This window comes from Protopterus annectens, chromosome 2.part2, assembly GCF_019279795.1.
Source record: "Protopterus annectens isolate FY-2018-M chromosome 2.part2, PAN1.0, whole genome shotgun sequence".
NCBI lineage: Eukaryota > Metazoa > Chordata > Ceratodontiformes > Protopteridae > Protopterus > Protopterus annectens.
Window position 1 is genome coordinate 511,932,751 of NC_056730.1, and position 24,583 is coordinate 511,957,333.

Below are 24,583 nucleotides of genomic sequence, written 5' to 3' on the forward strand. Positions count from 1 at the left end.
TTTCTTTTATTTAAAAAAAAACATGCTAATTCACATCCACGTTTTCTGTTAATTTTCTAAGTTAATTTTACTAATATTTAAAATGTGACCTTAGTGTGGGGCCTTTATGAGGGCTAAAATGTGTATGCTTGAAGAGCAGTAAGTTGAAATACATTATTGCAGTTGTAATTTATTTCATGTTTATCAGAATTATGTAGTGTTGATAAGGTGCATTGTGTAACAATGCACATGCTTTTGATTGGGAGTTTACATTACAATGGATTTAGCTATCGTTCAGGAACTTAGTAATATTAATACTGGAATACTATGTGCACCTTTCTAAAAGGTATACTGCAGAGTTTATTTTTGGAGAGCCACCTAGAGATGGAAGGGGAGTCTGACATGTTTCTTTTGCTTCTGTTTTTCAGAGATATTTGTTAGAATGCTGCCTGCTTGCAAGAAATGGAAAGATTGATATTGATACACTTATTCATCTGATTCAGAACTATTACGAAATTTTCTGCTACTCTGTATGAAAGAAATAAAATCATTTATAAAGCATGCATAGAAAAAAAATCATCACTATAAAAATGTTCAGTTTCATTTGTGCAATTATTACATTTACAAAAGATGGGGCTACAATTTCCCCTATTGCTACATCTTTTTTGTCTAAAATATTTGTTTTTAAATTAGACAAAAATATTAGTCAAACTAAGACCAGGTCACCAGACCTCTAAACATCATCCCAATTCCTGTCCACATAGTTTTATCCATCTGTAGACACACAATCCTCCCTCTTATTCTCATTCTTCAATTTCAAATTTGCAAGGAGAAAAAAACGACTGAGAAATTTACTGATAAAATCTGTATATATATCTCCTCTGGACTAGATGAACTACATCTGTGTTTTTTTCCATGTACAAGGAGCGCAATGTTACACCTCTTCATCACCTATACAATATATAGCTATCTAACAACAGAATGCTAACATTTGGAAACAAACAATAATGAAACCCATCCCAAGACCTTCTAAACCAGATTCTACCAATAATGTTAGACTCGAATATATACTTCTGCCCTTGTTAAAATCTTAGAAAAATAGCTTATAGCCAATTATAAGAGTGCTTACAAAATATACAATATTTTAGAATGACTCCTGCACAGGAAAAACACTAAGAATGCCTTATACACTCTAAATGATGATATACACAAGATAGATAAGGGTAACCTAACTGACTATATTTATTGATCTGATCAAAGTATTTGATCCAGTAGATCACCATCTTCTACTTAACTCACTTATGACTGCAGACACTAGAAATGAATCCATTCTCTGGTTCTCAAACATCCTAAACAATAGAAACTTCAAGGTTCAAATAGGGTCCAAAAATTCTCCCAAAGACCGGTTCACCAAAGGAGAACTTCAAGACTCCATCTTATTCCCCATAATGCTCTATCTCTTCATAAGCAAATTGTCTACTGATCTCCTGCACTTACTCCTCATCCTCTAAACTGATGAAATAGTCATCTACAGATCAAACTATTCATACTCAAACATGAAATCACTGCTAGAACAGAACACACATCAACTCTCTACATGGCTACTTGGCTAGCTAACTAACTAATCATACATTAATCCTGAACACACACACATACACACTTTGGAACTAAACCAAAACATTCATCAGTCCCACCGGATTATGAGATAGTTAAATAAGATCCCTAAGCAACCTTAAAGTATTTCATATGTCTTAGCATTTTGCTAGACCAACAGCTAAACATTCAGCAAATACTGAAAATAAAATCAAAAGTAAATAAGCATCTCTTTTTGGCAAAGAAAATGGCAACTGGCAATGGCGTTCTCCTTGCTGATTAATATTACTGTCAGCTTACAAACCCTCAGTCACCAAAAATAATATGCTGTCTATTCTAATTACCCCAACTGCATTTGTAGATTCATCACTTTAGCCACAGCTAGATAGTATGATTGTGTATTACTTAAGAAAATAAAATGGCCACCAATTCATCAGAGATCCAAACTACTACCTAGTTATCTCATCTACAAACTGTTCAGTTCTGTCTTTTCCCCCCAGCCAGCAGAGTTCATCCTCCAATCACTTAGCACTACAACTTCTTCTCTGCAGACTCCCAGGACAGTGTTATACAGTACTAAACACTGCTACCATACATGCCACAAAATGTGGGCATCCATCCCTATATAACTGCAAGAGGGTGAACCATTCACAACATTCAGACTGCAGCTAAAGAAGTTCCTAGTCAAGAATACATTCTGTGTGTTTTGAGCATAAGAGAATATCTCCCACTAGTTTACAATATTTTTCATCATGTCTGCAATACTACATCTTCTAACAAGCAGTTGAAATATGAACATCCTCTCAAGTCACTTTGCCCTTTCACTTCCAATTTGTCTTAAAATAACTTTTCACACATCACTCTCATCTCTGTCCACCTATTTTAGACATCAGCTTTATCCCTCACCCATTCCACTAGCCTTGATTCACAGCCCCTCATTCTCTCTCCCTTCCCCAATTCTTCATGCCTCTATGTGCAGCTGAATTTCCTGCCTCTTTTCACAACTCTCCATTAACCTGTACCTAAGGCTTCTGATTTCTACAGCACAACTCCTCTACCTCTCTCTTCTCCTCAATTCTCTAATAATCTGCTCCCCCTTTGTTTCCACACTTTGAGGTTCCCTGATTTCTCCTCTTAAGCTATCCATCTTACTTTTCTCACCTAATACACATCATAACTACATGTATTGTATTGTATTGTAATTAACAGTTACATGCATGACAACAATATGTTCATCTAATTAGCACTATACATTTCATAAAAAGTTTTAATGACCTTTCCAATAAGCATGCACAGAGAGTATAGCTGTCATCAAAGCAGTGGTAGATAATTGGAAGCCCTGATTCTAGAATTTCTGTGATAAATGCCTGTAAATCCCAAATCTGAACATTTTTAGAATAGACCAGGGGATTTTCATGGAATTTGGCGTTGTAGAACAGAAAACTATTTCACAACAAGATGTTTTTCTGCTCATATTTATTGTTTTTAACATTGTAAACTTGCATTACTGAGTGTTCTGTGTCAAAAATGTGTTTTAATTTTCAATATATATTGATGCAAATGAAAAGTATAATGGAATTACCATAACAATCAAATATTACATTTAAAAATCATGGGTACATGTCCCAGATATGTATTGTCAAATGCCTCAAATAAGTCCAAATAAACCAACTCAGCCTCAATACTAGAATCCATGGATTTAATGACAGGTTTATAGAAATCAACCAAGTTTGCAAATGTGAACCTATTTCTTATTAAACCATGTTGGAAAATGTCCAGTAGAGAATATCTGTACTTCTCACATTTCCTTTGTCATGCACTTTCTGTCCTAGGGTTCTCATTTTCCTGACTCACTATGAGCTCTTTGCATTATGTTAATGTTGATAAATGAGGTAAGTGGTAATTATGGACATTAAAAGGAGTGAGCAGGAAATGTTTGCATTCTTACATCTATATCTTAAGCTTAGAGAATATTTCATGTAATGGAACTGATGGTACCTACTAGTGGATTGATTCTGTGTTGGATGACTTATTTTAGAAGGACCACTTAACTTCCAAAAAAATGATTTCCTTAAAGATAGTTGTGAAGATAGGTGAAGACTGCCAGCCTTGCCAGATAGAATTTTGTAGATAATTCTGTCATTTGTAAATATTAATGTAAGCCACAGGCTTGTTCTCTTAAATGTGAAAAGACTGTATTGGTTATTGAACTGCAAAAATGTAACAACAGTGCACTCTGCTGTAACAAAGCTGATAAAGTCAATTCTTTGATGTCAAAATTTCGAGCCGATACATCTAGAGGGAGTCATCCTACCTATTGTTTTGAGGCCAGAGTTAACTGCTAGAATTTGCATGTATAAATGTCCTTTATTGCTCTGGTTTCTGACCAGGTGTAAAGAATGTAAATGTAGTTTCTGTTATCCTGGGAACACCAGAAAAGTGTGAAGAATGATGCCATGTGAAGCAGCTCTGTGTTATCAATTTAAAGAGAGAGAATCAGAAAGCTCTGAGCATTTGTCTTGAGAACATCCAGCATCACCAGCACTGTCTTTCACTAGATGTAACTTATTTAGAACTGTGTTTTCTCTTAGAAATAGCTAGGAATTAAGAAGATCAGACTGATGTCAGAACTTTTCTACAGTATTATTTTAAGTATTTCTCTGTGATCTCTGAACTCTTGACTAGCACTGAGTAGTAAGAAGTATTGTCTTATGTTTTTATTATTTATTATTAAATATTTTAAATCTTTCAACTGTGGATGTTTTATGTAGTGTTAATTTAAGCTCTAGAGTACATTGCATGTATATAGTGATGCTGTACCAAGTCACTCTAAATAAGTCTTGACTGTTAGGTTGCACTTACCATTTGGATAATAATATTGCACAGTAATAATTGGACACCCTTTTCATAAGGGCCTTTGAGCAGATGATAAATATTAGGTGGGTGGTGGCAGTGATTTCTACCGAATAGTCTGGGTAAAAGTGGCACAGCTGGAGAATCTGTGCCAGCCTTCCCCAGGAGTGGAGTGCCAGTGGGGATGTATAAACTCAAACTGTGTGTGAGAGTGTGTGTGTGTGTGTGTGTGTGTGTGTGTGTGTGTGTGTGTGTGTGTGTGTGTGTGTGTGTGTGTGTGTGTGTGTGTGTGTGTGTGTGTGTGTGTGTGTGTGTGTGTGTGTGTGTGTGTGTGTGTGTGTGTGTGTGTGTGTGTGTGTGTGAGCTATTTGGGCAGGGACACGAAGCACTGGTTGGACAGAGAGAGTGCTGGAGGTTTTAGCTTGCCCACTAGGCTGAGGTCTGGACCCTATAGCTGTGCCAGTGGGGAGTCTTGTTAGGGACCTGGAGAGAAAGGGAGAGGCCAGCCCCAGACTGACTGTGATCTCTGAGTGCTCTTAAGGGAAATTGTACTTTAATGCGTGTGTATTTATTATCCTTTCCCTATATGGATGCTCCTCACTGGTGTTAGTGGTGAGGATTGAGGCTTCTTGATTGCTGGGCCAGTGCACGGGGGTCACAACAGTTCTCCATGACTGGGGTGTTTTTGGTATCCCTAAAATGATTAATGGTGCCAACAGACTACCCTACCATCCTATGGTGTTTAAATTGGAGATTTGTTTCTCTTTTTTGTAATGCAAAAATTAACCATTTTGTGGTTAGTTTGTCATTTTATTTTAGAGACATTGCTCATTTTCTTAGCAAAGTACATGAAATAAATAAACACCAATCACCTGAACATTTGTATTATTAACTATGAATGCTTATCCACCTTATACTTGTATCCCTCAAGACATAGGACCAGAAATAGTGAGTCAGATATTATTTGAGACAGATTTTTGCAAACAGTCTACATTTTCAAACAAGGATGTTGATGTTGTCTGTACACTGCTGGACTCAGTTTTGGTTAATACTTATTTTTCATCTAAGACAAATATTTTAGACAGAAAAATATGTGCAGCGATCAGTGCAAATATAGCCGTACATTTTGCAAACTGAATGATGGCATAATGGGAAACTTAATATTTGTACAGTAAGTTTGCTCAAATTTTACTATATATCCTTTACAGATTATTTTTCCCTTTGTAAACAATGGAAGATGTACTAATACCCCTGAATAAGATGAATAACAGTACTATATTTTGCAGTTTACTTATCAAGTTCGGGGAAGACTAAGTATTTGGATTTCCATTTTACTCTGATGTAGGTAATATATTGCAGTTCACCATTTACAGAGAAACCATTTTTGAGAAAATACAGTTGCACATGTTAAAATATGATGTGGGGTCAGTTTATCAGAACTAGTAAGCTAACAAAGAAGTATTAATTTTGAGTAAGATTCTTTTAAACAGAGCATACAGCAAGTATCAGTTTATTATTTCTATTGACGTTGTTAGAAGAAGAACCCATTTTAACTCCAGGAAATATAAAACAGATGTTTTTAGACAGGGGATAAAGAGAGCATTGGTTAATTAATATTATTAAAGAAGTTGTTGAAAGAAGAAGAACATTATAAACCTGTTTATTCCTGGGCCTTTAGGGTGATTATATGAAACAAGCAGAAAATGTTTAAAGGAAATTGTAATGTTTGCAAGGCAGTGGAATAACTTCCAAAATTCATTAATAAAAAATGGAAAAAATTGTGAAAGCTACACTAGAGTAAAATGGAGTCACTTCTACTAATATAATAAGACCTGCAAAGATATTTAAATATGTTTTTTGTTTCCACTGCTCTTTAATGAAGACCCTCACTTTTTTATTTCTTACACCTTGGTAGAACTTTTAAAATAAATAATATTTTTTAATTGTAATATAGTTGGCATTACATATGTCATTTTTTTGCTCTGGCTGTGATAGCTTCCATGTATGAAAATTCACACAGAAGCTGTCACTCAGCATTTATAAGCACAATTATGCTACTAGAACTAATGATCATAACATTATCTTCTATAAACACTCTATTACTTATGAAAAGCACGAAAAAATTATGTTTAGAGTAGTAGAAAAAGAGCACCTGGATATGAGAGGAGGGGATTATGACTGTATGTCAGAGCAGAGAGAATTGAATTGGTAATTGGTCTAGATCTTCAGTGCCGCATAGACCTCCCCACACAAGTCTGACTTAGCAGATCAGTATTAAATGTGTTCTTAAAATGAGACTGATAACATGAATAGAACATTTCTTTACCTTGACACTTTATATATATATATATATATATATATATATATATATATATATATATATATATATGTGTGTGTGTGTGTGTGTGTGCAAATATATATATATTTCCAGGCTGGTCATGATATAAGCCCTACCCCAAAAATAAGCCCCAGTTAAGATCGTCAACAAGACATGACGGACATGTTGAATTATAACATAATATTATTGACACCTGTTTACTGAGGTTATCGTACTCTGCTCATCATTTGTGAACTATTCGGACACCCAACTTCTTCTCTTTGCAGAAAGTTGTAAGATTTTTCTCCCTGAGAGTCCTCCACGATTCTTACTGTAACCCTAATCTTCACTTACACGTGACGGTTGAGATCCCTGGCCCATAAACACTGGCAAGTATACATTGATTGGTCAAAGTACAGACAACGCACATAAAACTTGCGCACTTGATAACAAGCGGCTGTAGTATCTTCTTAACCGTCACCATTTTGTGTTGCCAGTCCTGTCTCGTAAGTCTTCAATTAACTCCCCCCAGACAAGACGAGTGCAAAAAGAAAGAGCTATTCCATCGAGTACAAGAAATCAATCATGGAGGACTCCTGGGGAAAGAATCTGATGGATTTCTGCAAAGAGAAGAAGTTGGATCTCTGAATGGTCCAAAAATGGCATGCAGCGTACAATAACCTCAGTCAACAGGCCGACGAGGGAAATGCTAAGAAGTGCAAGTGTGGATCAGGTCACCAACCATTATTTCCTGAGCTGGAAGACATCATCTGTGAATGGATTGCTAACAGGAGAGCGAAGGTTTTTGTTGTGCGCAGCACTGATATTCAAGCATTTGCCCTTGCAGTGGCACCACAGTTAGAAATATCCCCAGAAGAATTCAAAGCATCACAACATTGGCTGGATGGCGTCCTTCAGCGATATGAAATGTCTCTAAGAAGATCAACAACACTGTTCAAGCTGGACGATACTGAAGTTATTAAACGTGCACTTGCATTCAAGTCCTTTGCTGATGGCATCGACTTTTCTAAATACCAACTCTCAAACATGATTGCTATGGCTGAAACTTCAGTGTTTATGGGCCACGGATCTCAAACAATTGATCAGAGGGGTGCCTCATCAATCTACATTCCCTGTACTGGTTACAAAAGTGCACCAGTTACCTGTATTTTGGAAGTTCATCTAGATGGAAAGAATCACCCCCCCCCCCACTTTAATCATTGTAAGGGCAAGAAAGATAAGATTGAATGTGTTTCAGGCATTTACATTCTTGAAACTGAAAAAGCCTGGTGCACACAAACAGTTATAAAGAAGTGGGTCAATGTAATGCTGCCATTTGTTTTGCAAGGTGGTGAAAGAGGTCTGCTAGTCTGGGATTCAGCCAGCACTCACCGCGCTAAAGACATGAAGTTATTCCTTGCATGGAGAAGAATAGATCAAATAATGATTCCCACAGGAATGACTGCCTATCTCCAGACTCTTGATATTGCAATAAACAAGTCCTTCAAGGACCATTTGTGCATGGAACTCAATGACTACATTGAAAATAGAATAGAGAGAATCACCATGGAAACTTTGTGAAGCCTAGCCTACAAGAGGTTGTGACTTGGGTTAAAAATTCATGGGATAAAATCACTGACAGCTGTGTTGCCAGTGCACTACAAGCAGGCTACTTGGACAAGCAGTGCTCATTTAAGGACAGCTCTATTGTTAGGCATGACAGATTGGGGCCAATGGTTCTACAGGAAATGGAGTCACAAGAAATTCAGGCCGGACTTTGGGGGTTGGAGACTTATGACAATGTTCCAGAAGAAGATGACATGACTGTATTTGAATAACTTTTCTGTTATCGGGGCAACAGAATGGATTGCTTCTGCTTTCAGCTGCCAGCAAGCTCTTGTCAGTTTTTTTGACTTTATTGTATTAAGGTAACGTTTCATTATCAAGGGGTAATTACAAAGTAAGGCCACTAGTTCCCAGACTTAAATTTTATGACTTTCCATCATTTTTCTCTTATGGTTTGCGTAAGGAATAAAGAAAGCATCACCACTCAAAAAGTGGCAGTTATTCATCTGTTTTATTCCCCTCCTCCAATACACATGCATTGAGATGTTTCTGCACTTTCTGTTAAGCATAAAATATTGCACTGTGAAAGCCAAGGTGTAGATATTCTGAAGTTGAAATGTTTGTTGCACTGTTTATGCAGAATTCTCACACAACTGTGAACGTGTTACCTAGAACTGTTGCCCAATAACAGAAAAGTACCAAATAAATGTCAATTTGTGTAGATGAGTAAATGTCGAATTGTGTACATGAATAAATGTCAAATTGTGTACATGAATAAATGAATAAATGTAGATTGTTGTACGGGGGGGGTAAATAAGGCATCCCCTGATAATAAGCCCTAATGCATATTTCGGCGGGGGGAAAGTATAGGACCTAGCGCTGCCCCCCACATCGGGGGGTGTGGGGGGGTGCAGCCCCCCACTTACTTTTCTTTTACTAAGCAATATTATATCAAAACGTAAGAATATCATATGAAATGAAGTGAGGGGCTGCGCCCCCACACCCCCCAATGTGAGGGGCTCTGCCCCCCACACCCCCCTAACTATATATTCTAACTCCAGGGTCGCACTACAGTGGGGAAGGGGGAATATTCCATTTTATTGCTAATAATAGTTGTCAGTGAAATGAACTTTCAGTGAAATGAAGTTTCAGTGAAATGAATTTCAGTGAAATGGTGTCAGTGAAATGAAAGTCAGTGAATTGAAAGTTCAGTGAACTGAAGTGAACCCATATATATATATATATATATATATATATATATATATATATATATGGGTCTATGTTGCTTGCTCAAAATCCCAAAATCTTGAACAAGCAACATCGACACCCATAAGAAGGAAACTACACTACCGCGAAAGTGCATTACCATGAAAGCCAGTTTTCCGAACTGGCAAAAAACAAAAGAAATACTGATAAAATAAATACCCATAGATGTCTGAGCACATTTACTATTCAATCATGATCAATACGATATCCTGCCAGTAGATAGCCTCCATGTGACCCAGCTTCCAGAGCTGTACCTCCCCCTAGTGGCTTTGGCTGACTCTCTCTAATTAGACATTAAGACCGTGGTGTAAGCCTATGCCATAGTCAGATCATTATTGCCCTGAATTGGACACTGGAGCACTGGGGATGCTAGGAAAAGGATGAAGAGTGACCCCTTCACCAGAAAGACCACCCACGATACCTCATTCTCCCTCTATGTGAATTATGGAGTTCAAAGAGGAAGGGAGTCTAGTAGGAAGATGAAATGGATGTTGAGGGAAGAAAGTAGAGAAGGGTACCCACCTCAACCTCATAATGCAAGGTGAAAAAGGGGATGGTGGGGTGACCTGTATGTATTCAAACATTTATAATTGGGAGAACTTCCTAACATAACTGTATTATGTTCATTGCTGTATTCACTGTCGCAGTTATGATCAATGGGGTGACTCCCAAACAATGGACCAATGAGTGGCTGGCCCAAGGTGTTTACTTTAAGAAAGCAAACCATCTAAAACATCAGAAGCAAACTTTGCTCTGACCATGGATGCAACTTCTAGGTAGTAATGCTTTGAGAATATGAAAGTTACTGTATTTGGCATGAAATAATTGTTGTGAAGGGACACCATATCCTTATAGAAAAAAAAATGTTTATTGTGCATCACAACTTGCAGTTTTGAAATTCCTAGCAGATTTCACAGCCACTAAGAACAGTCCTTTGCAGGTTAAATACCTAAGGGGGGCAAAGAAGCTGATTCATCGGAGGAGATGGTTGGCTTCTCCAATACACAGTTAAGATCTCATGCAGGACTCCTTTTAAGAACTGCTTTAGTGGCAATAAAAATGCAATGGGGGATTAAAGGATAGACAGGCATGGGTCCATATTATATCCTCGAACGCTTAAAAAAGCGAACGCTGATTGATCAAACTTATTTTCACAAAACTGCAAAATATCAAAGCAGCAGAAACTCGAATTTTTTCCTAGGGAAAGAATTCGGTTGTCCGTTTCTGTTGCTTCGGTATTTTCAGTGTTATGGTGGAAAGTTACCGGTCGGATTCAGGTAAGTGTGAGATTGTGTGGATGTGAGTGTTAGGGTGATTTAGGTGAGTTAGGGTTAGGGCTCGGGTTAGGTGTGTGTGCAATTGAGTGGACATGAGGGTTAGGGTGGATTTAAGTGAGTTAGGGTTAGGGAGCGGGTGAGGTGAGTGGGTGATAGTGACAGACCTTAGGGTTAGGGTTTGGGTTAAGATAAGTGGGTAATTAGTGGTGTGTGCATAGTTTAATGTAGGGTTAGATATTAGATTTTAGGTGTATGTGTGTGGATTTCTGTTTGTTTGGTGTGCTTGTGTTGTGTGTATGTGTTTTGGATCAGCAATTTTTTTCCCTGGGAAAAAAATCACTGATCTGACAGTTCGAGATTGTAAGCTTTTGCTTAAATCAGGTCGATCAATCAGCGTTCACTTTTTTAAGCATTCGATGATATAATATAGACCCACAGGCATAGACAGCTATAGCATGAACCTTTAAAGACATATAGAATATGTCTGTTTTGCAGCAGTCTGACAGGCAATTGAGAACCAGTGACACTCCTGCTGTATTTGACTCCTAGTTCCTCTATACTCGCCAGAGGGATATTTTCCATTTTGCCAGTTCCTTGTGTCTGGTTTCCTAGCCTCCCTTATAATATTTATCATGTCCTCTGAAAACATGTGCCTGGATAGGATGAAGGATAGATCATCCAAGCTGTCAGCTTTAGAGTTGGGGTGAATTGGGGCACCTTTTTCCTAGGTCAGGAGGTCTACCCACTGAGCCATTCCATGGTGTACAGGGATAAAGCCCTAACTATATCATAGGTATCCTGAGTTCAAGTAACAGCTTGAGCACCTGTATTAGGTAACAGGGGTAGATGGGAGTGAGCAGCACTGCCTGCTCACCTGTCCTGAGAAGAGGGAGGCAGTTCTGGTTTGCTAGATGAGTAGCGCTTAGTGGAGTACTACGTGTCGACCTCATGGAGCTCTAGGCTATCAAGTCTGTGCTGCCCTATGCAATCTCACTGTGATTTAAGTGGAATATTCAGAGGCAGCTACAGCAGAGCTTAGAAGAGCTGCTGCTGCTGTGCTGCTGCTGCAGGGGAGAGATTGATCTGTTAGGGGAGATGGTAGACCACCCTGCAGGACCAACAAAGCTTGTCCACTCCTACCACCCAGCTCCTGCTACAAGTGAATGACCTCATTAGGAATTCCCAGGCAGTAAAAAATGGACTGTAGGGCTCTCACCTACCCAGGGTTTCCAACCTCCTGTTACCACAGAACAAATGGGATGGATGGGTGTAGGCACAGGAGTTATGGGGCTCAGTCCTGTGGTGGTGCAAAACATAAGAGACAGAGAGACAGAGAGAGAGAAAGAGAGGTCCACCCAGTGAAAAAGCATTTTTGGCTCTGCCCTTGCTAGGCTTAACATGAGGTTGAACCAATATTAAGGCTATCAGTATAACTTTCATCCCCTACTCCTTGCTTTTCTGCAATACCCTGGAGATCAATAGAATGGGATAGAAAGTATAAAGAAATAGATCTGACCAGCTCATGGAGAAAGCATATAGTTTCCAGGCTTCTGGAGATGCTACCTGCAGCAGAACTTTCTTAGCTGTCTTTTTTCTTGTGAAGGAAAAGGCGTAGTTCTAACACACCCCACATGTTGGTAAGATCCAAAAAGATTTAAATGTTCAGCATCCATTCATGTTGGTCCACCTAGGATCTTCTCAGCCTATCTGCCATCATATTCTCCTGTGATGGAATGTAGGTCACCTTGAGGATCAGGCTCAACTCTTGGGCAATCTCTCATCCTTACATTACCAGTCTGCAAAGGGTGGAAGAGTGGACCTCCCCTTCCTTGTTGATATACCACATAAGAGTGATATTTGCAAGGATGTGAAAGGTTCCCTCTGCTCACATCTGTTTGAAAGATTTTAGTGCTAAAAAAGTTGCCATTATTTATTTCATATTTATAACTTTATTTCTCATTTTTTTCTCCAAGTGCTCTGGACCCCTAAAGACCCAGTATGTGTCCCCCAGATGCTAAGTTTGATGAGTCTGTAGTGAGTCTGGATTCCCTGGATTAGTCCAAAGAGCTCTCCTAAGTTCAGTTGCACCACAGATGCTCCCTCTTTATGAAGGGCAGGACAGGATTCCAGCAGCTGGAAATGCTGGCACCATGAGCTCAGCAGATACCTCTGCAGCTTTGTCATATGTAGTTTTGCTAATGAGACCATGATGATGTACAATATCATGTACCTGAGAATCATGAGAATTTTTTTTTGCTGGGATACTGTTTTTCTGTCGAATTGACTGAAATGTATGAGCTAGACAGAGTACCTTGTATTCTGGAACAAGAGATCTCTGCTGTTCTGAGTCCAGCAGCACCTACAGAAACACCGTTTTCTTTGATGGGATGAAACTCAGTTTAGTGAGGTCAAGAGAAAGCATCAGGACCATTCTCTGAAAACATGAAGCTACTCCTTGGACTCCACCACAATCAGTGGTCATCAAACAAGGGGTAAATATGGATTGTTTTTGTCCTAGAAAAGGGTGCTACTGAGTCATGCCTTTTGTAAAGATTCTGAGTGCCAAAGGGTAAGGAGATAAAGTGGAAATTTACTTCCCCTGCTTGTAACCTTAGAAATCATCTTTGTGTCCTGGCAACGGTGATATGAAGATAGGCTTATTTTAGATCCAAGGAGTGCTGGGTTGCCTGAAAGGATAAGAAAGGCAGAAGACACCACAAAGGGCAGCATTTTGAATTTTGGAATGGTTCAAAATGAGGTCTAAAATATGTATCTAAAGGCCCCTTCTCTTAAAAAAGAATAATAGACTGTACAAAGCAACTGGGCCATGTGGCCATTTACACCTTATCAGCACCTACCCTTAGACCTTACCTAATTTTTCAAAGAGTGATAAGTCAGTCATACATGGGGAAAATTTACAAATACTCATCCAACTGTCTAATTCCTTCATAAAGGAAGATAGTGTGTCACATTGCTTGACCTGGAGAAGACGTTTGTTCCAGATAAGGGATAGACATTGGATGACAAAAACTGTCTCTCCACCATGATTTGTTTATTTGCTGAAGCAGGTTCAGATCTCTGTGATCTAGACGTTGAGGCACAGATCACCCTAAGGAATCTGTAGGACACCAAATACAGGGATAAGGCCTCCAGACTCTCTTAATAACTCAGGTACTTTAGTCCCATGGTCTTTTTTGTCAGGAACCTTTGCCTGATATATTTAGTAAAATCATCTCAACAGGGACATTGTATTCTATAATGGACTTTATCAGTGTAGAATATAGAGGGGTCAAGACTTCTTTGGACATAGAGTAAATACCCTTTGTGATCAGCTTTTCCTGATAAAAGGATTTCATAACCACTGTTGTAATGTGACGGTCAAAGGAGAGGGAGTTATCTGCCCATGTTCAAAGGTCTCACAACATCTTTGTATGGGAGTGGGGTGTTTTCTGTATTATAAGCTGGGTAGCGGGTATGCTTGCCAAATGCAACAATATTGCATTTTTAAGCATTTAGTTTCAGCCCATTGTCAGTGCACCAGTTACTAACATGTGTAAGTTCACTTTGCAGCTTCTACATATCAGAAGAAGATTCAAGTATGGCACCCAGTTTTCAATATCTGGCAAACCTGGTTAACCAGAGTTCTTGATTTCTGATTTGGAGATCAGAGAAGCATATGCCAAATAGCAAAAGTCCTGGCATGGAATCCTCTGGTAACCCACTGATTTTTGTCATGCTCTTTGAGGAAGGTCCTGCCACCTACATAGTGTGAGTTCCATCTCTCAGCCAGTTTGGTATCCATCTAACTACATAGGGATCAATTTAGGGAACATTTTGCTTTTTCATAATGTGTTATAGTATCAAATGCTTTGGTGAGGTCAGCGTATGCTGTATGGTTAGTGTAACCTCTGTCCATGTCTTTGTTACCTTCTCAAAAATTTTACAAGGTTCATTAGACAGGATCTACCCTTAGTAAAGTCAAATTGCTGAGGGATAAGTTTTTTATATTGTACTTTATCAGTTTTGTTATGACCCATTCCATGACCTTGAAGATGAGGCTTGTCAGGCTGATGGGTTTACAATTCCTGGTGTCCATAGCATGGCTGTCTTTGTGAAAAGGCATCATAACTGTTGTTCACCAAACCTCAGGGACAAATCCAGTGGATAAGCTCAGTTTAAATAGTTGTTGGAGGGGATCCACCAGAATGTTATCAGGTCTCACAGAGAATGTATTTTTTTTGTTTGTTTTGGAAAATATTTTTAACAAGTGTCCTTTTGTGAAGATAGGGAGGTTTAGATCCTCAGGTGTAAGTGGGTTTGGTATAAATGTCTCTGGGGTGAAAATAGCACTGAATTAATTTGCTATACCCACTGGAACAGAGTAGGTAGTGTTATTTCGAATGAGTTCAGAGCAATGTTGGTTGTTACTTCATAACTTCCTGGTGTAATTAAGGAAGGATTTGTGATTATCCTTAGCTTTCAGTGTCAGCCTAAGTTCATGAGAAGCCTTAGTTTTTGTTATGGTGTTTTTCAGCACATTGGATAACCATTCTGGGCACTAAGAAGAGTCTTGAGTAGAATTCCATGTTCCTTCCCCTTTTGATACTCTCACTATGGCTCCTGCTCCAGGAAATCCTTTAGTAGGGGTAGGGAGAGGGTTAACTCATCTTTTGAAAGTTATGGGGCAACAACCTCTGCTTTGAAAGTTAAATTATCAACCCAGTCATAAGATGTTCAGGATCCACTGGTCTTCAGCAATTGTCTTAAACTGGTTTACAAGCAGTCCTAGACACTTTCCTATCCTCCAACGAGGTGAAAGGGGGAGGCTGTCCAGGTTTGGGACTGAAGATGGATAGGTGGGATTTTGGGAACATGAAGGGGGATGCCTGGTTAAGTCTCTGCTATTCCCTCCGGGAGGCATAACCCTGAGGCCATTCATACATCTTATGTTTAATTTGCCATTATTTTTTTATACCTGGACTTCTTTTCCTTGCTGAGCATGCCTTTGCCTTCCCCAAGGTAGAAAGACCAGGACATGGAAGGGTAATTACTAATAAATTTAGGTATCTGTGAATTCCAAAGCTGCTAGACTTACCTTTCTTTTTTTAGTTTCTTAAAAACAGCTTTTGCAGGTGGTCTGAAGAAGAGTTCCTTTCATGAGTGCATTAACAAGTTGTGCCTTGACATAAGCTGTCAGGGGGAACACCCTCAGCCAGGTATATCTCAGAATAACTGACTTTGCTGCTGCTGCCCTCCCTGCATAATGCATCTACTGTATCATATCCACACTTTTTTGAGTGCCTTGCAACCTGGCCTGATAGGTGACATAATTTTAACATCTTCTGTTTCAGATCCTTATCAGTGATCTCCTGTCCATTAGACCTCGTTTTCTCTAGTAGAGACTGCTGGTAATTGATCACATAGGTCTGTCAATTTACAGGTGTAAATGCCAGGGTAGCAAAGCTTTTCCTTTCACTGAGAATATGGTTTGTAGGTGGAGCTGAAGAAGATCCCTAGATGAAAACCAAAAAAAAAAAAAACACAACGGGATTAGCCAAAGGGTTCTTACAGAGACTTATGCAAATCTTGGATGTAGTATAACTGATCAGGTTTCCTAGGAGCAAGAAAACTTTATCCAAAGATGAATTCTTATGAATAGGAGAGACAGTGCTTGGAAAAAATGGAAGAAATCCAATACCTACTCTAATCTCCAAACCTACAGAGAGCTCTGTAACTTAACAAAAATCACATTACCCTTGACAAACAAAACTTTTTTCACAAACCACTAGACTGCTCATACTCCAACCCCCATAAATTCTGGCAATCTGTGAATAAGCTACTAAACCCGAGATGTCCATCTACCTCCAACCCATACCCAAATAGCTCACCCACTGATACTGCTACCTAACTCAATACTTTCTTCATTGATTTGATCCATAACCTGACTAAAAATGATACTCCACCACTTACCACTCTACTCCCCTCTCTCTCAAACATGTATCTACAGCATAGATAAAGTCTCTTCTCTCTAAACTCAAAAACTGATCACCATCAGTTGATAATTTACCTCCTCAGTTCCTAAAAATTGCTGCTAACTCTATCACCCTCCCCATCTCCATTTTAATCAATAGATCCATTCTCAAAAGCACAGTCCCTAATATCTAGAAAAAATTCTGTCATTCCCCTTCACAAAGGTGGTAATGCAACCGACCAGTCCAAATTTAGACCTATCACTATACTATCCCCATTGTCAAAAATAGTGCAAAAATGCATCCACAAATAGCTCCTTAGTCACCTCCTCCAAGAAAATCTCCTTACCCCCTCTCAGCATGGCTTCTTCCAAAGCATAGTACTTCTACTGCTCTCATGTCCTTTATAAACACCATTGCACATTCCCGTGACAATAAGTTAGTCTCCTGCTTGTTCCTCGATTTATCTAAAGCCTTCAACACTGTTTTCCATAGACTACTTCTCTCAAAACTTGCTTCTCTAAACCTCACCAACTCTTCCCTATCCTGGTTCTCCAGCTACCTCTCTAACAGACTTCAGGCTGTAAAATGGCAAACTACCTTTTCCCCCTTCCTATCTGTTCAGTCAGGGGTGCCATAAGGCTCCATCCTTGGACCCTTACTTTTCAATATCCTTATTAACAACCTCTACTCTTCTTGCCCAAACTCTACCATTATTAATATGCCGGTGATTCTACTGTCATCTCTTGCTCTGACATCTCTCATCTCCATACCCTCACTCAACATTCCCTCCATTCAGTCGAAAGATGGCTCACTTCTAATCAACTCTTACTGAACCCCACGAAAACTAAGCTCCTCCTTTTCCTCCCTACAACCCCTCAGCATCATAAAGCTACCTTCTCTGTCTCCGCAGTTGACAATACAGTCATCTCTACTGAACCTCATGCCAAACTCCTTGGAGTTACTATTGATGACCATCTAAAATTCGATCACCACATTCAGCTATGTATTAAAAAGACCAATCAAAAACTTGGACTCCTATATAGGCACAAAAAATTTCTCCCTCAATCCTCTAGCTTTTCCCTTGCTCAAGCTTACCTACGCCCCACTTTACTCTGTGCAGCCCCTATTTTTACAAACCTTCAATCTAATCTCCTGGTTAAACTAGAAAACACCTATAACAAACTAGCAAAATTCGCTTCTAACCTACCTTATCCTACTCATCACTGTACAGCCATAAAAAATCTGCAATGGCTTGAATTCCTGCACCAAATTCTATTACCCCAGCTTGTCACAGCTCATTCAGTCTTACATGACCCATGCTTCTGCCCATCACTCTCAGTCTCTACCCTTATTCAGCCTTACATCTCCAACCGTACTCTTCGCAGTTCTCAACAGAACCTACTGCGCATCTATAAGCCCAATAAAAACATTGGCAAACTACTGTATTGCTACTCTGTCACTAATGCTTGGAACAAACTTCCTTCAAATATCAGATCTATCACTAACACCATCTCCTTCAAAATGGCACTAAAAGATACCTTTTTTGGCATGGTCATGCCTCTGTTTTGAACCAACATAACCTTACCTTCCTGTCATCTCTTTTCTCCTACTGGTCCCCTCCCCCCAGTTGCACCATTAAATAACAAGACCCTGTCATCTTATAGCCTTTCTCAACAACTGTCTGCACTCTAATTATTTATCACTGCAATATACAATCTCATCTTCACATCTCAGAACTTAAGAATATCTAATATGTAATTGATACTTGCATATCTTTGCTAAAAAAGAATACTTTCTGTAAATATGTTCATTACTTTAGTGTAAGCTGTCTGATGATTTTGCACCACTGTTCTATTACATATATTCCATTTGTTAATTTTCAATTTGTTAATGTCTATTTTCATATTGTAATGTCTGGAGCTTTTCTCCTCGGGTCTCCACTGAAAAAGGGTATCTACTCAGTTGGACTAACCCAGTTAACAAATGTCAAATAAATAAATAAATTAGTAAATGCATCCTCTGGGAATATCTATTTCTTTAGCACTGGCCTTAAGCTTCTTTGGCCAACCATTATCATCTGAGTTTGGAAGTTTCTTTACGTGCTCTTTTCACCTTCCCAAAGATCATACTCTGATATGTAACTATGTGAGTCCTAGTGGATTATGCATCTTCATGCGTATCCACCCAGTAACCTTGTCTATGTGTCAAATGATTAAGTGGTTACAAGAAATGTCATCCTAGACGGTTCTTTCAAGGACAGAGAAACAGTGAAATAAAAAACTTTTTGACTACCTTAAAGATTCTTGCCTGGCTGTTGGTGATTTATAGAACCTGTCTTTTAGTGCTATTGGTCAAATAAAAAGGGGCTCCTACTTAGCCTTCATGGGATTTTGGAACATGGGAAACAGATAAAGAACAGTCCACTTCAGCTATGTCAGATTCATCATTTTCATCACATATTTTCTTTGTAGAAATGGAGTTCCCCTGCAGGCCACCCAAAGAACTTTCCCCATATAGTTCACTGTCTCATTGACAGTAATGTCCTCAAGATCAGTCAGGGAAGTCCTCATCTTCTTTCCAGGATAAAGGAAACAGACTTATTTTTCATTTATTTCAATGATCTTTGTCAGTACCAGAAAAGCTTCATGAGTTTTAGTACAAAAAGATGAGATTTGCTGGTGGGGGTGGGGCAATGTAGGTTTGCTGCATAGTGACGTTTTGTACAATTTTAAAATATTCTGACAAATAATCTGCAGTCAAAAGATAGCTGTGATAAAACAGATGTACTGCTGAATGGCTAGAAACAAGATAAAACTTCTTTAGCAATGGAAGTACTGACTTTAGTGGTGAGTTTGTCCTATCTTACCCTCACATTCTTCCTCCATAATTAGTATTTTTTGTGATTAGAACTTTCTAGAATATTATTCAGTTGACATTAAACATTTTTTTAGTCAAGAGACTTTAAAGTGTTCCTTAGTCAAGTAAGAAAAAATAGATTTTAATAATCTTTAATACAGCCTTGTTAAACCTCAAGTAAATACTACATGATTCAAGTTTATGCTCAGACCCTAAACAAAGCAAGCAGGGGATGTTGCAATTTTTAGGTTCAAATTATCAAGCAGCAAGCATACTTGCTGATAGTTCATAGGTTCATAGGTGTGTACTAGACTAATGACCCTGAGGCCTTTGTAAGCCTAGTCATAGGATTACCCTGGCATAGTGCCACCCGACATTAGTTCTCAGTGCCTCTATCAAGTAGAGCCACTGGAGTTATCCCCGGGGTGAATTTTCTGTTACCCATCCATTCATCAAGATTTCTCTTGAAGAGGGTCAGCAAGATGCTCTGCTTGACATGTATGGGAAGTCAGTTCCATAGCATGGGCAGTCCCTGGGTTATGAACCTGTCCCTCCAGCATTCTCTGTTAATTCTTGTAATGAGGTTGAGGTCTCTGGAGCGTGTGGTGCGGAGGGATTGGGATTTCTTTAGATGTAGCATTTCTAACAGAGCTGGGTCAGACATGGAATTGTAAGTCAAGCAGAGATCGCCTCTAAGTAGGCGATAGGAGACAGAGAATAGCTGGAGTTTTTATGAGTCTGCCCATATAGGACAAGTGTTTAAGGCCTAGGATCCTCTTTGTGAGGTACTTTGGTGGCCTCTCCAGTTGTTGAAGAAGTCTAGTGAGGTACATGCCAAATGGGGCATTGTACTCAAGGATTGGCTGAAGAGTAGAGGGAGACAATGACCTCTTTCTTCCTGGATACAAAACCCTTAGTAATGAGATGTGCCACATAGAAGGACTTTCTGACCACACTGGCAATGTGGTGATCAAAAAGAGAGGTTGCTGCCAACCTGTGTTCTCAGATCTCTTATCTCTCTTCTGTGTTCAGTGGACGACCCATCAATGTGGTAATTCGTGAGAACTGGGTTTCTCCCAAAGGGGATGACAACACATTTTTTGGCATTGAGCTTAAGGCCATCATTCTGACACCAGTCGTTGGTCACAGTGAGGCCATTCTGTAGGATGTTGACATCACTTGGGGAGTTAATAATAGCTCCCAACTTGCAATCGTCTGTGAACTCTGTCAGCCAGAGTCCCTTCGTGTTGGCCTGGACTTCAAAGAAGTAGATACCAAACAGGGGAGGATCCAATACCAAACCCTGTGGGACTCCACTCGTGACTAATCGGCAGTCTGACTTGGAGTCAGCTACTTTCACACTGTGGGTTCTATCTGTGAGCCAGTTTGCAACCCACCTAGTGATATAGGGGTTGATGCCAAGCTTAGTGAGTTTTTCTATGATTCCTGAGTGGGGAATGGTATCAAAAGCCTTGTCCAGATCAAGGTAGGCTGTATGAACCACCTTGCCTTCATCCACAGCTCTAGTGACTGACTCAAAGAAGTCAACCAAGTTGAGCAGGCATGATCTACCCTTCACAAAACCAAACTGTATGGGATCCAAAGGTTGGAGATTCCCTATATCCTTGTTCATTAGGTCCATGATGATGCGTTCTAAAGCTTTGCATATCAGACTCATCAGGCTAATGGGGCGATAGTTCCCAGGGTCTGTAGTCGTTCCTCCTTTGTGGAGAGGGATGACTGTAGCAGTGCGCCATTCGGTAGGGACAAAGCCTGAGGTAAGGCTGTGATTGAACAGGGCACACAGGTGAGGTGCCAGTCCACTCTGTAGTTCATGCAGAACACAACCAGGGATATTGTCAGGTCCCATAGAAGCTGTATTCTTGGACTTGGACAGTGCTGTTTTAACCTGTGCAGCAGTAATACTGGGTGCCTGACAATCTACTATAGAAGGCCTTGTGATTGTCTTTACTATCTGCTGCAATTCTGTTTCCATACCTAGCTTTAGAGGATTTGATGAGGGATCTCAACTTTTTGTTGAGGCAGATAAGGGAGTTTTTCCAGTCTTGGGACTTCAACTTATTTCACATCAGTTTCCTCCTTCTGTTGTAGAGTTTGTTTATGGCAGGGGACCACCAGATAGGCTTCCTTTTTTTTGGAAGAGAGTGTGTTGGTTCTAGTTGTAGTGGGTCTAGTTGTAGTGGAAAAAGACATAATCTTACACTATATGAAATTCCAGATGTCTTTAATGTCTTTTCTTCTTTTTTTTTCCATAGGTTCATAGGTTTATAGATTACTAAGTTAATGGCTCAAGAATCCTTACAAGCCTAGCCAGTTTTTCCCAGATTTTACCCAGTTTTCTACCCCTAGAGGAAAGATAACTAGAGCCAGCAAGCAGGGTTTTGACAATTTTTACAAAGTGCCTCTCCTCTGTCCATAAGGGACATGGGTGTCACCAATGGAGTGAATTTGTGATTTCCCATCCATTGGCCCAGATTGCACTTGAAGATGATCAGGGAAACGCTCTGCTCACATGAATAGGAACCCTATTACAGATGAGGGGCAATCTCTGGAACACATATCAGTCTCTCTAGTATGATCTGTTCATGTCAGTGATCAAGTTTATGTCCTTGGAGTGAGTAACCCTCCTGCAGTTAGTTTTGTAAATATGCAACATTTTCATCGGGACTGGGTCATACTGCCTTGTAGGTCAGGCATAGGTCACTCATCAGTAATTGGTAGGAAACTGAATAAAGTGATTGGACTTTTAATCAGTCCACATTATGACATGTTGGTTAGACACTGTATTTTTCTTGTGAGAAACCGCTGAGCATATCTCTCAACCTCTCTGAGCAAGAAATCTGGACAAAGGCACAAATAATGGGGGGACAAATTCCCAGAAATAGGGGCATTATTTAAATATTGCTGTTACAGACTTAGAAAGTTGATACAATAACAGGTTTTGCATTAGCATGAATTTAATGAAGGAAATGAAGTCTGAAACTCAAATGTTTGCCATTACTTTTTGACTTCAGTCCTCAGTGATTTACCAGTGATTGTCCAAAAAATCATGAGAAACAGACTAAAATGTGAGGCAAAAATCTGGACAATTGAGAGGTATGCCTCTGAGGATGCTCCAACTGTTACAGGCACCTGGTGAGGTACATGCCAAAGAGTGCATTGTACTTAATTATTGGTCTGATGAGGGCCGGATACAGTGGTAATGTGACATCCTTAGCTTCAGATGACTTGCCCTTACTTATAACCTGAGCTGCATAGAAGGATTTCCTTATCACTGTGGACACATGCTGGTCAAAGTTCAGATTACTATATCTGAGTACCCAGATCTCTCACCACTGGGTCCAGTCTTGGAGGGTGCAATTGATGCTGTAATTTGCATGGGTATTTTATTTCCCGAAGGGTATTATTATGCACTTTTTTGGGCGGCCACGGTGGTGCAGCGGTTAGCGTTGCCACCTCACAGCAAGAGTTTCTCCGGTTCCTTCTGTGCGGAGTCTACATGTCCTCCCTGTGGTCGTGAGGGTTTCCTCTGGGTGCTCTGGTTTCCTCCCACATCCCAAAGACATGCAGTAGGTGGATTGGACACTCTAAATTGGCCCTAGGTGTGAGTGTGTATGTGTGTGTGCCTTCTGTGGAAGGTTGGGCACCGGGCTGGCAACTCAACACCATAAAACTCCATTGCCAATCATGAGCAGAGAGATGATCAATGTGGCGACCCCTAACCAGGAAAAGCGAGAAGAAGAATAATTATTATGCACTTTTTTGCATTTAGTTTGAGGCCATGACTCTGACATCAATCATTAGTCTGTGTCAGTCCTTTCTGTAGGATATCAACATTATTTGGGGAGTCAGTGATCACCTCCAACTTGCAGGCAGCAGCAAACTTGGTCAGCCAAAGACCACCTAAATTTGCCTTGACATCTGAGAAGTATATCCCAAACAGGAGGGGGCCCAGCACTGAGCCCTGTGGTACTCCACTGGTGACTGTCTTCTTGCTGGATGTGGATTTCCCCACTCTAATAATATGTGTCCTATCCTTAAGCCATTTGGCTATCCATCTGGTGACATAGAGGTTTATTCCCAGTTTTGTGAGTTTATCTATATTACTCAAGCGGGGTATTGTGTCAAAGGCCTTGGCCAGGTTAAGGTAGGTGGTATGCACTGACTTACCCTCATCCATGGCCTTGGTGACCTCCTCAAAGTCCACCAGATTGAGCAGGCAGAACCTGCCCTTGATGAAGCCAAATTGGGTGGGATCTAGGGTCCGGAGATTTCCTATGTTGTTGTTAATCAGTTCTATGATTATCCTTTCCATAGCCTCGCATGTGAGGCTAGTCAGATTTATGGGTCAATAGTTTCCTAGGTCCATTGATGGTCCACCCTTGTGCAGAGGGATGACTGTTGCTGTCCTGCACTCTACTGGGACAAAGCCTGTCTGGTGACTGTGGTTAAATATAGATCTAAGTGGATCTGCTCAGACATGTTTCAAACTATTTAATAGGCACCCTGGGATACCATCAGGACCTGTTGATACCGTGTTTCTAGCTGTAGGGAGTGCAGTGATGAGCTGTTCTTTCGTGATAACAAGTAAAGGAATGATAGAGGGACCGGAGGTGAAGACAGGGTGAAATTTGAGCTGAAAATTACCAACCAGCAGGTTTGCTATTTCTTCTGGCTGAGTATAGGTAGTGCCATCTACAGCCAACTCAGTACATTGTGGAGTGCTTCACTTAAGATTTCTGACATAACTAAAAATGCTATGTGGCTGTCCTTTGTTTGGCAGGCTATTTTAGTCTCATATTTAGCTTTTGAAGACTTTTGGGTAGTTCCCTGATTTGTCTGTTGAGTCTAATGATGGATTTTGTTTTGTTATGCAGCCTTCT